Raw genomic sequence first — 9,829 nt, 5'->3', positions numbered from 1 at the left:
AAAGGGAGTTTGTTTCCCCCTCAACAGTCTGCTGTGTCTCCTTCTTGTGACCAGTTTGGTTTCTTTGTTCCTCTGATGGAGAAGGTGTACACTGTTCCAAGGGTGGATATTTGGGCATTGAGCATTCCCTACTCAGGCAGGAGGGGATACTTCCACAGCACTGGTAATACATGTGTCCTCTCTTTAGAGAGGTGTAACACTGGGCTGATGAGCTACAGTGTATGCTACACTTACTCTCTGTTGGCTTTCATTTCACCCCTGTCACAGCCCTGGAAAAATGGTTGAACTTTCCCTTGCATCTGTAACTCCTTCGACGGTTCCTCTCTGGCTCAGAGAGAAGGTTAGTCTAATTTCTTTTTGATCATCATACCCTAACACTACTTCACCAATGCCTAAGAGTGGCCCCATTGTCAACAATGATTTTTTTTCCTTTAGAAGTTTTATTAAAATTTAATGCACAGTTTATATTTTTTAACCCCAGTATAAAAATATAGTTGATGACTTGACAAAAAATGGTTCCAACTAGGGCTGGAAAGTGAATTTCTCCAACAGTAACAAAGGGAAGGCATGCTTCCAGCTGGGACTGAGTCTCAGCACACAGTCATTCCTGCACTCACATGGGTGCAAACAGGAAGCCTCAGCAGGTGAAGAAGGTTATTGTGGTATATCAGGAAGAAGCCCAAGATTATTCCCAGCAGAAGAACAGGGTGTGTGTGGGGGGGAAGATCCTGTTAAAAACAAGGCCAATTTTCTTCAGCAGGTGGTAGAATTCTTGACTTTATTGCAGTTACCATTTTTGGTATTTTTAAAACTTTTTTTAAGTAAAAACCAACCCTCCCCCCCCCACAAAAAACCCCAAAACAAAAACCCCTGTTAGCTATTTTAACATTTTAGAAAAGATGCTACTTGTCTTTGTTTACCACCAAGATAAGTAACATAGGAGGAAATAGAAATAAGATTCAAATACCTACATGTGAGGAATAAACCTCTAGGTGGCTTTTAAAGCTCAAGTTTTGTGTCAGAATGGTTTGTTCTTTATATTCAACAACACAACATTTGAGGAGAGAGGGGCCAGAAGGAAGTCATCCATACTCTGCCAGATTCACAGACATGGAGACCAGCTTATTAACAGAACTCTCCTGCAGTGAGAGAGCTCCTTCCAGTGTTAGCAGAGCAAGGTTTCCAGAAGGGGTGTTTTAAGGGTTTCATTATTCCGTTTCTTGCAGCTTTCCTTAAATAATACTAACTTTGGTAAAAAAGGTATCCACATTACAACTCATCTTCAAGATGCCTCTCTCTGAAGGCATCACTTGTCAGTCGTACCTGAGCTTCCTTCATCCTTTGAACAGCTATCTCAGCATTGACGTAGAAGTACTTGGAGCTGGGGTTTCCATTCTCATTGATGAGTTCTGGATGCACCTTGCCACTGGGATCCAGGAAAAGGATTCGTGGAATGTAACCCCCAACAGGACAGAAATCTTCATCTTTGGGCTCCTCTTCATCCTCAAAATTTAGCATAACAACACTATGGGCAAGTTCTGAAATTTCTGTATATTCTGCAAATTTAGGCCTTAAGGCTTTGCAAGCTCCACACCAGGATTTATGGGTAATCACCATCAAGGGTAATCCACTGGCAACGGCTTCTTCCCATCTTCTAGTGTCATCCAATGAATGTGATCACCAAAACCCTTTCCAAGCTAAATCTCTCCATCAGAAGAGGTGGCGAGAAGCACGAAACTGAAACCCAGCAAACAGGTGGCTCCGAGGCAACACAGCTGCTCCTTGGTGGTAGGCGCTTTGGGCCAGTGGCGGAGAGCGCGCAGGCGTCGCTTATCCTAGCAGAAGATGCGCACCCTTCTCCAAACACCTTCTAGCCCATCCCTTCATGTTCCCAGATTTTTTCCCCCAACAATGATTTTTTTAAAGGGATGGAAAATGCCTCTGTGAGGGTGACATGATGGTGGCTCCTCACAGAATTCTTGATTTGAATCCTCCTCAATCACAGGATTATGAAATTTTTTTCTGGTCCCTCTCTTTAACACATTCGCACTCAGCTTCTTTCTCCTAAGTATTAAGTAACCTCAGAATCACGTGCGTCACAGCCTTGTGTCTGTTTTCATGGTTTATGCCTTCTATATTTTTCCTACATTGCTGTTTTTATGGGGTCACGAAAATGGTGCATCTGTCTAATTTAATTTCGTGGTTTTTGTTGGTCTCCCATGATGATTTTAGACTTTTCCTATGAGCCCAGCAAAATGCCTTTGCTTTGCTAATAGTCAGTGTGCCATTTAGATTATAAAAATTATCACTGACTTGGATGTATATTCTACATGGAACTAAGTATTGGCATGTTGTCTTAATTGTCCGGCATCTCCTGTTGCCTTTAACTATGATTCTGAGCTGAGGTCTCGGCATTTCTATCAGTAAAGACCTGAGTCTTTTCTTAAAGGGCTTTTGTTGGTCTTTCAATGATTTACATCTTATGTTCTTTGACGGCCCCTTAATGCACACTTTGTACCATGTTTTACAGAAACTCACCAGAAGAAGAGAAGAATGCTTGTTGAAGAACAGTATTAAAGGCTGCCTCTCTATACAGGGGTGTGACACTGAGTTTACCAGCTCCTGTGTCTTTCAGACTTGGCCGTAGTTTACTTTGAGTTTTTCTACATCACAGCCCTGGGAAGATTGGTTATCTGCTAAGTGAGATCTTACCTTCTTCGGAGCTTTTTCTGTGACCAAAAAACTGTTTAGCCAGTGTTGTGTTTCACCTTTCCTTTCTAAGCTTTTTCCAAACCTCAACAGATCAGTCTCAGTAGAAATCCTGATTTGTGAGAACCAGATGTGTTCCTATGTGAGGGTAGATTATTTGGATTCCTGATAGAATGCTAACCCTCTGTTCACCTCAGTCACATGGTCCTGCCTGCAGATTATTTATGCCAGCAGCATAGATCATGGTTTTACTGAAGACCAGTAATTTCTAGGCATGAGACCCATTATCTTTTTGGAAGTTGCAAATTTTCAGCTCTGTAGAAGTCTTTCTTCAGCAGCACAACTCATGAGAGTAAGGGAGGTGTCTCATACCAGAGTAAGGTGGAGATTTACCATTTTTCATTTTTACAGAAAATTTTAGAATCTACCCATTATATTACCCTCACATTAAAGGAAAAGATTACACTACCTTCCATACTGAAGTCTTTAGTTTCACAGAAATGTTTCATCTTCTGAGTTGAGACCAGTGGTGAGAAGTTGTCTCCATTTATGTAGATAGTGCTGTGGCCTATGATGATTTCAACAAGCTGAGGTCACAGATAGTACTAAGGGAATTTAGTCTTACTTTGGAGGAATATTGTTCATCCTGAAAAACTCTCCTCCCTGACTTTATTACCACTCCTGGTCAATCATAACCATCTGCCTTCATGATCTGCAGAAGGGGGAACACAGTATAGAGTGGATGGTTCTTGGTTAGTGATATGACAAGAACCATTGTTATAGTGAGGTTTTCTGGTCCAGAATTACTTCCAGTATTTACCGCTTCTAGTGTCTGTGTGACTTGGCCCTCATGTGGCTTGAGTTATATTTTTTCATCAGCCCTGGGAAGAAGGTATTGTATTTCCTTTAAAAGCTCTTGTTGGTTCTTTGACCATTGACAGAGTAGAGAATGCTTCCTGAATACCAGTAGGAAAGGTGCCATCTGTGTAAAGGATGTAACAGTGGATTTACTAATGTCTCTTTCTACCAGGCTTTCTAACAAACCTGAAAGGAGTTGAGAATGTAGAAATGTCCTTGTCAAAATTCAATGTCAGTCTCCATTGACATCTTTCCTCTTCATTGTCTGCCATGAAGGCAAGGAAAAGGAGTCTATTTTCTGAATGAACCAGTAGTGCTTGTCATTTTTCAGTAATTATTGAAGACTTTCCCATGAACAGAGAGAACAGCAGGCACTTAGACCAGAAAAGGTGCTGTGTTGAACATGTTTGAAATAATCCATTTCTCCCCTTAATGTGTATTCATGGTTCAGTCCCCTGTTGTGGCTAGTTGAGAGAGTTGTCTTAACAACCTGTGTTGCCTTTGAGTCAGTTCCGGACTCGGATTTGATCAGGCTTGTCATGAGTCCTAGTCTTAAAAAGATGTTTTTCCTGTGAAAACAATTCCTGAGTATCTACTCTCATGGCCAATTGAAGTTCTTTTGTACAGTGTACTGTCAAATGTGAACACAGGAACAGGAGGGTACTTCCTGGTTATCAGTTCTCAAGGTGGTATCTATAGAGGGTATGATAGTGGGCTTACCAGCTTCATTGTTCACCAGCCTGGCTCACATACTTCAAAGTCCTGGATACGCCACAGAGCTACAATTTTGACAAATTTCAAGTTACACTATTCATGTCTTCTCTCTTAACTTTTTTCTTTTTGGTTGCTGTTGAGGCACAAAAAAAAAGCCTCCTTTCTGAATGAAGTAGCACTTGTCCCTTTGCTCATTCAAAAAGGAATGATTTCTTGTTACAAGTTCCAAAGGTGTGTTCTCTATACAGGGTATGACTCTGGGTTCAACAGCTTTATTGTAATAAAAGAATCAGATGGTGTGGTCGCGGCCATGTTTTACCTCTATCAACTCCAACAGTGAGAACTAACCCCATCAACAACAGAAAACTAATTCCCATTAATTCAAACATGTCCCTACATTCCCACACCTATTTCTACTCATCCCAAGCAATCTTACTGCTTTACTGGGTCCTAAATCTGATGCAGTGACTCACCACACAGAGCCATATTAGCAAAGTAAAAAGATTTTAATTCAAATTAAAGCATAATACAATAAATCAGTCAGGATTGCTCCCAAAATATGCTCGCAGGTGCCTCAACCTTGAGTCTCATGACTTTTGACCAATGTTTAAAGCTGTCTTGTTGTTTACGATTTCACCCTTACCTCACTTTTGGGTCTTAGATGACTTTACACATTAAGATGTTGTCTACGTACCTTGGAGCTGCCTTCTGTGAAGCAAGTCAGCCAGACTTCCCCAACATCTAGTCTCAGTTTTTATGCAGAGCACTCTGGAGAGTTGTTGGGCTTTCCTTTGAATCTTTGATTTCTCTCTGGGCTCAAAATATGGTTAGCCAACATCTTTTTTTTGATCCTTACATTCTAACACTCCTTGTCCTATCTACGCAGAGTGTTTCCATTTTTAATGTTTTTTAAGGTTGCCAAAAGTCTCTGATTCCTGACAGAATTCTAGAATCCAGCCAGTCACTCAACTAGTTTACCAGCACTTTTGTGTCATTTCAGTGTATTTTGAATCAGTTAAATGCCTGAAATGCTTTGAGAATTTCAGAGCAGGAGACCAATTTTCATTTTTGTAATGTACAGATTTAGACTCTTTCACTGACATCCTATTGTACCCTTGGATATGTTGTCAATGAAGATGGCCAAGTTACAGACTATTTTGGTAGTGGCTGGTTTACAATATTTTTTTCCAGAAAACTTAACATTTTTATGATGTGATACAGATGACATTCGACATGGTAGTCATTAGTTTCACAGATTTTTTTTCATGTTTGTTGTTGAATTAATTCACATAAGGTTGCCTTACTAATGCAGCATGTGGTGTGGTTTCAGTGATGGTTCCAAGCTGATTCCACAGGCTGGACTTCATAAAGGAAAGTAGGGTAAATAAAAGATAGTTTACATGTCCTGGAATATAGGGTTCACTAAATGCACAGATTAGATATTTCTTTCATTTCTTCCTAGGAGTGAATTGAATGGCTGTGAACCAGAAGTAATATATATGCCCTTTAATCTTCTGTACTGAGAGTAGGCTTAAAGTCAATAAAGGAAATTAAAAGTGTTATACTTGTCTTTATCCATGGTGTACAGTACCTTGGCTTTTTAATGATGCCTACAGTTGGAGATTTGTTCAGATACTTTCACGCCCACTGAAGAATTAGACAAAGCTATACTAGGTAGAAAGAGAGTTTCACTTCTCTAAGTAGGTAGGGTTCTGCATCTCTTCTCAGCTTGAAGAAGTTACAGAAGAGACCTTCGCCCATTACCCTCTGAAAAATGCAGAGTGTAAAGTCTCTCAGTGGAAATGGAATTAGATAGGCTAGGATCCCTTTTAAAATTTTTAGTTTAATGTTTATATTCAGCAAGAACTGGTCTACATTTCCCCTATATTTTGAAATGGACAAGTTCTGATTCCATTTAAAATACTCATGTTATGTATGAGTGATGGATTTCTAAGATATATGTGTTGTTTGTGCAGCCCTCTTAGTGCCCTTTGTGTTCATTTTCAAGCATCTGGTTATGGCTCTGATGACAGTTCTCCACTGAGGCCAAAGCCCTCCCATTAGGAAGGACTTCAGTTTTAATATAAAGAATTTTTATTTATCTCACAATGATTCCCATTTATCTCCTTTCATGGGATATTCTTACTCTTTTGTATTAAGTGTTATAGAAGGGCAAGAAGTAAAGATACAGTGCTTCCTGGGTTCCAGCCTTAAACACCCAATTCTAGAAACAAATATAGCATTGATTCCCTTCACTGTCTACGACACCTGCAGACCCTCAAATTTTATTTCATCTCTGTCACAGCCTTGGGAAATCGGTTTGTCTTCCCAGTGAATGTTCAGTTTTTTGAGCAGTTCCTGTGTGACCTGGAAAGATAGTTAGGCAGTGTCGTGTTTGTTACTCCTTCTCTAACCCTGCTTTTTCACAAGTGTAGAGTTCTTCCATTGTAGAACATGCTTTATAAAGAACATAGAACTTGTACATGGGTGGATTGTGCTGATTCCTAATGCAATCAGACAAAAATCAGTTCTTATATGAGTTCATCAGCACTCCAGGTCTGTCATAACTGTCTTCCAGCATGAGGTGTAGAAGGGGAGCATTGTATAGATAGGGTGGTTTCTTAGTTCATGTTATTACACGTATAGTGAGGTTTTCTGGTTTAGAGTACCTCCCAGTATTTACCACTTTTGTTGTCAGTCTGACCTGACCCTCATGTGGCTTTATTTAAGCTCCTTTCTTTAAGAACTCTGTTGGTCTTTTGAGCATTGGCAAAGTGGAGAATGCTTTCTAAATACCTGTACAAATGGTTTAGCTGATGTTACAGTGGGTAAGAACCCCTTTTGGTCTTTTGAGCATTGACAAAGTGGAGCATGCTTTTTAAATACCTGTACAAAAGGTTCCAACTGTCTAGTGGCTGTGACAGAGGGTTTACCAGGTCCATATATGCCACGCTTTCTCACACATCTGGAAGGAGGTGAGAATCCAATTGCATATCATTCTTTAATGTTGTATCGTTTGTCATGAAGGGGGAAAAAAAGAACCTGTTTTCTGAAGGAAAAGGGGTGATTATCATTTTCTGGTATTGGTTTGAGACTTTCCCATAAACCCAGAGAATAGCAGGCATTTATGAAATCATCCATCTCTTCAGGTGCAGTCCCTTCTTATAGCCATCTGTGAGAGTTGTTCAGCAACCAATATTGCACTTGAATCAGTTCTGAACTCAGACTTGATCACGCTTACCTTGAGTGAAGACCTGTGCCTATTCTTAATGAATTTTTTTCCCCCTCTCAGATCAATTCCTGAGTATCCTCTCTCAACGATAGTTGTGGTTCTTTTGTATAATTTGTTGTCAAAGGTGAACACATTAATAAAGAATATTTCCTAGGTGCCAGTTCTCACAGTTACATGTCCTTAGAGGGGTAGAACACCAGGTTGATGAGCTTTTGTGTCTGCCACACTTACCCTCCTTCAGCTTTGTTAAAAACCCTCAGAAAGCGGTTGGCCATTCCCTTGCGTCCATATCTCCATTAGTTTTTGCTTGTCTGGCCAGAAGGTGGTCAATCAATGGTCTTTTGATTGTCTTATCCTAATTTTCCTTCATTAGCCTATTCAGATGAGTTCCATTTTTAAACACACTTTTTGATGAGAAGGAGAGTGCCTATGTCCGGGTAGATTGTGCTTATTCCTGTCAGAATTACGAAACTGTATTCTTCTCAATTACAAAGCCATGAAAATATGTGTGGCTCCTCTCTTTAACACATTGGGGCTACACTGGTTCCTCCCAAACTTGAAATAACCTCAGAGTCAGTGTAGTCACATTTTTTTTCTGTCTTTGTTAATAGATATATCACTTAGAAATGTGCCCTCTAATTGTGTCTCTGATGGTGGCAAAAAAAATGTGTTTCATTTCTGACCAAGTTCTTTGGTGGTTGTCATTTTCCAGTAATAATTTAAGAATTTTCTGTGAGCTCAGCACAATGCACTCATTTTGGTAACAATGAGAGTGCCATATAGACTATATAAGTCATTGATTTCCCTCACATACGTGTCCTGCATGTATATTTGGATGAGTTCTTGATTGTCCAGCAACTCCTTTTTTTTTTTTTTCAATAACACCTAAAGTTTATTGGATGACAGCACACACAGGAAATGCAATTAGTTGAGGAGCCTACTATCCGTTCCTAAAGGGATCATCCTAAGAATTGAGACCCAAGAGGCGAACCCCAGCAGAGGCCTGGTCCACCGCCGTGTCGCTCGCGGTTAAAAGGGCCGCCTGCAGCGGGCTGGGGCCCCAGCTATGAGCGAATTCATGCTCTTGCACGGCTAGCAACTCCTTTTTCATTGATTCTCAATAGCAGCCACAGTCTTGCCTCAGTGAAGACTTGAGTCTTGTCCTCCAGGATTCATTTGTCTTAGATTCGATGTTTATCCCCTTCAGGGCCCCTCGATGCACTTTTGTAACATATGTTAAAAAAACTCATCAAAGGAACCCAGAAAACATGCTGGGTACCAACACTAAAGGTTTCCTGTCTATAGAGGGGTGCAACCCTATGATTGCCAACTTCTGTATTTGGCTGACTTACCCAGCATTTACCTTGGGTTCCTCTACATCACAGCCCTGGGATGAATTGTTGTCTTTTAGTTGACACTTAGCTCCTTTAGTGCTTCATCTCTGCCCTTAGAAGATAATTATCCGAGGTCATACTTCATCCTCCTATTCTGAAACTCATTCCAAACCTTGGCAGAGCAGTCCCATTTTAAATCCTGGTTAGTAAGGGTACAGAAAGTACCTGTGAGAAGGTGTATTGTGCTGATTCCTTATTAAATGCTAAAACTCTGTTCACCTCAGTCACTTGGCCTTGTTAGCAGATTTTTTGTGGCAGTTTAATAGATTGTATTTTTATTGACTACTCACACACATACATAGGGGTTTTCAGAGGCCTGCTATTTCAGAAGTGGATGCCCAGTCCTTCTTCCTAGTATATCTTAATCTGAATGCTCAGATTTAGAGAAGTATCAGACAGACCAGCATTTTACAGAAAAAGTGAAAGATATATCCCTTCTGTGGAGTTTACCATTAGTATCAGTGTTGTCCCTGCCTTTGGCACAAGTGTCTTTACCCACTTATTTGCCTGCTCCACCATCCACCAGGATACCCATCCACTTCTACCCACTCCCTTCAATATCCATCTCACATTGTCCAGCCCTTGATCTGATAGCTTATATCTGAAGCTTCCTTGGCTTCTGTGATTCCAAACATGTCAGCTGTTGATAGTTTCTTATGCTGTGACCAGTGTCACTTAACTTTAATGGTTATGTTTCCCAAGCGAAAGTGATATGTCCTGTAGAACTGGTATGTAGATAGGTTTTTTCTTGGCCTGAGATCTGCAGGCCTGAAGGAAATCTGGAGAATAACCACTTGGCTAACTGGAAGAGATCTTTATTTGTTTGCGTCCGAAATCTGGAGAATAACCACTTGGCTAACTGGAAGAGATCTTTATTTGTTTGCGTCCCAAGGAGGGGTGACCCAACAGAGTGTGGAAACTA

At 40.5% G+C, this 9,829-nt stretch overlaps 1 pseudogene; it reads right to left on the bottom strand.

The window, feature by feature from the left end:
- Positions 1-1,269: 1,269 nt before the first annotated feature.
- LOC102861152 lies at positions 1,270-8,624 on the bottom strand (annotated as a pseudogene).
- Between the last annotated feature and the right edge of the window lie 1,205 nt (positions 8,625-9,829).

The sequence above is a fragment of the Elephantulus edwardii genome, unplaced genomic scaffold (assembly GCF_000299155.1).
Source record: "Elephantulus edwardii isolate Elephantulus edwardi_28Jun2011 unplaced genomic scaffold, EleEdw1.0 scaffold00040, whole genome shotgun sequence".
Taxonomy (NCBI): domain Eukaryota; kingdom Metazoa; phylum Chordata; class Mammalia; order Macroscelidea; family Macroscelididae; genus Elephantulus; species Elephantulus edwardii.
This window is presented reverse-complemented; position numbering and strand designations above follow the sequence as displayed.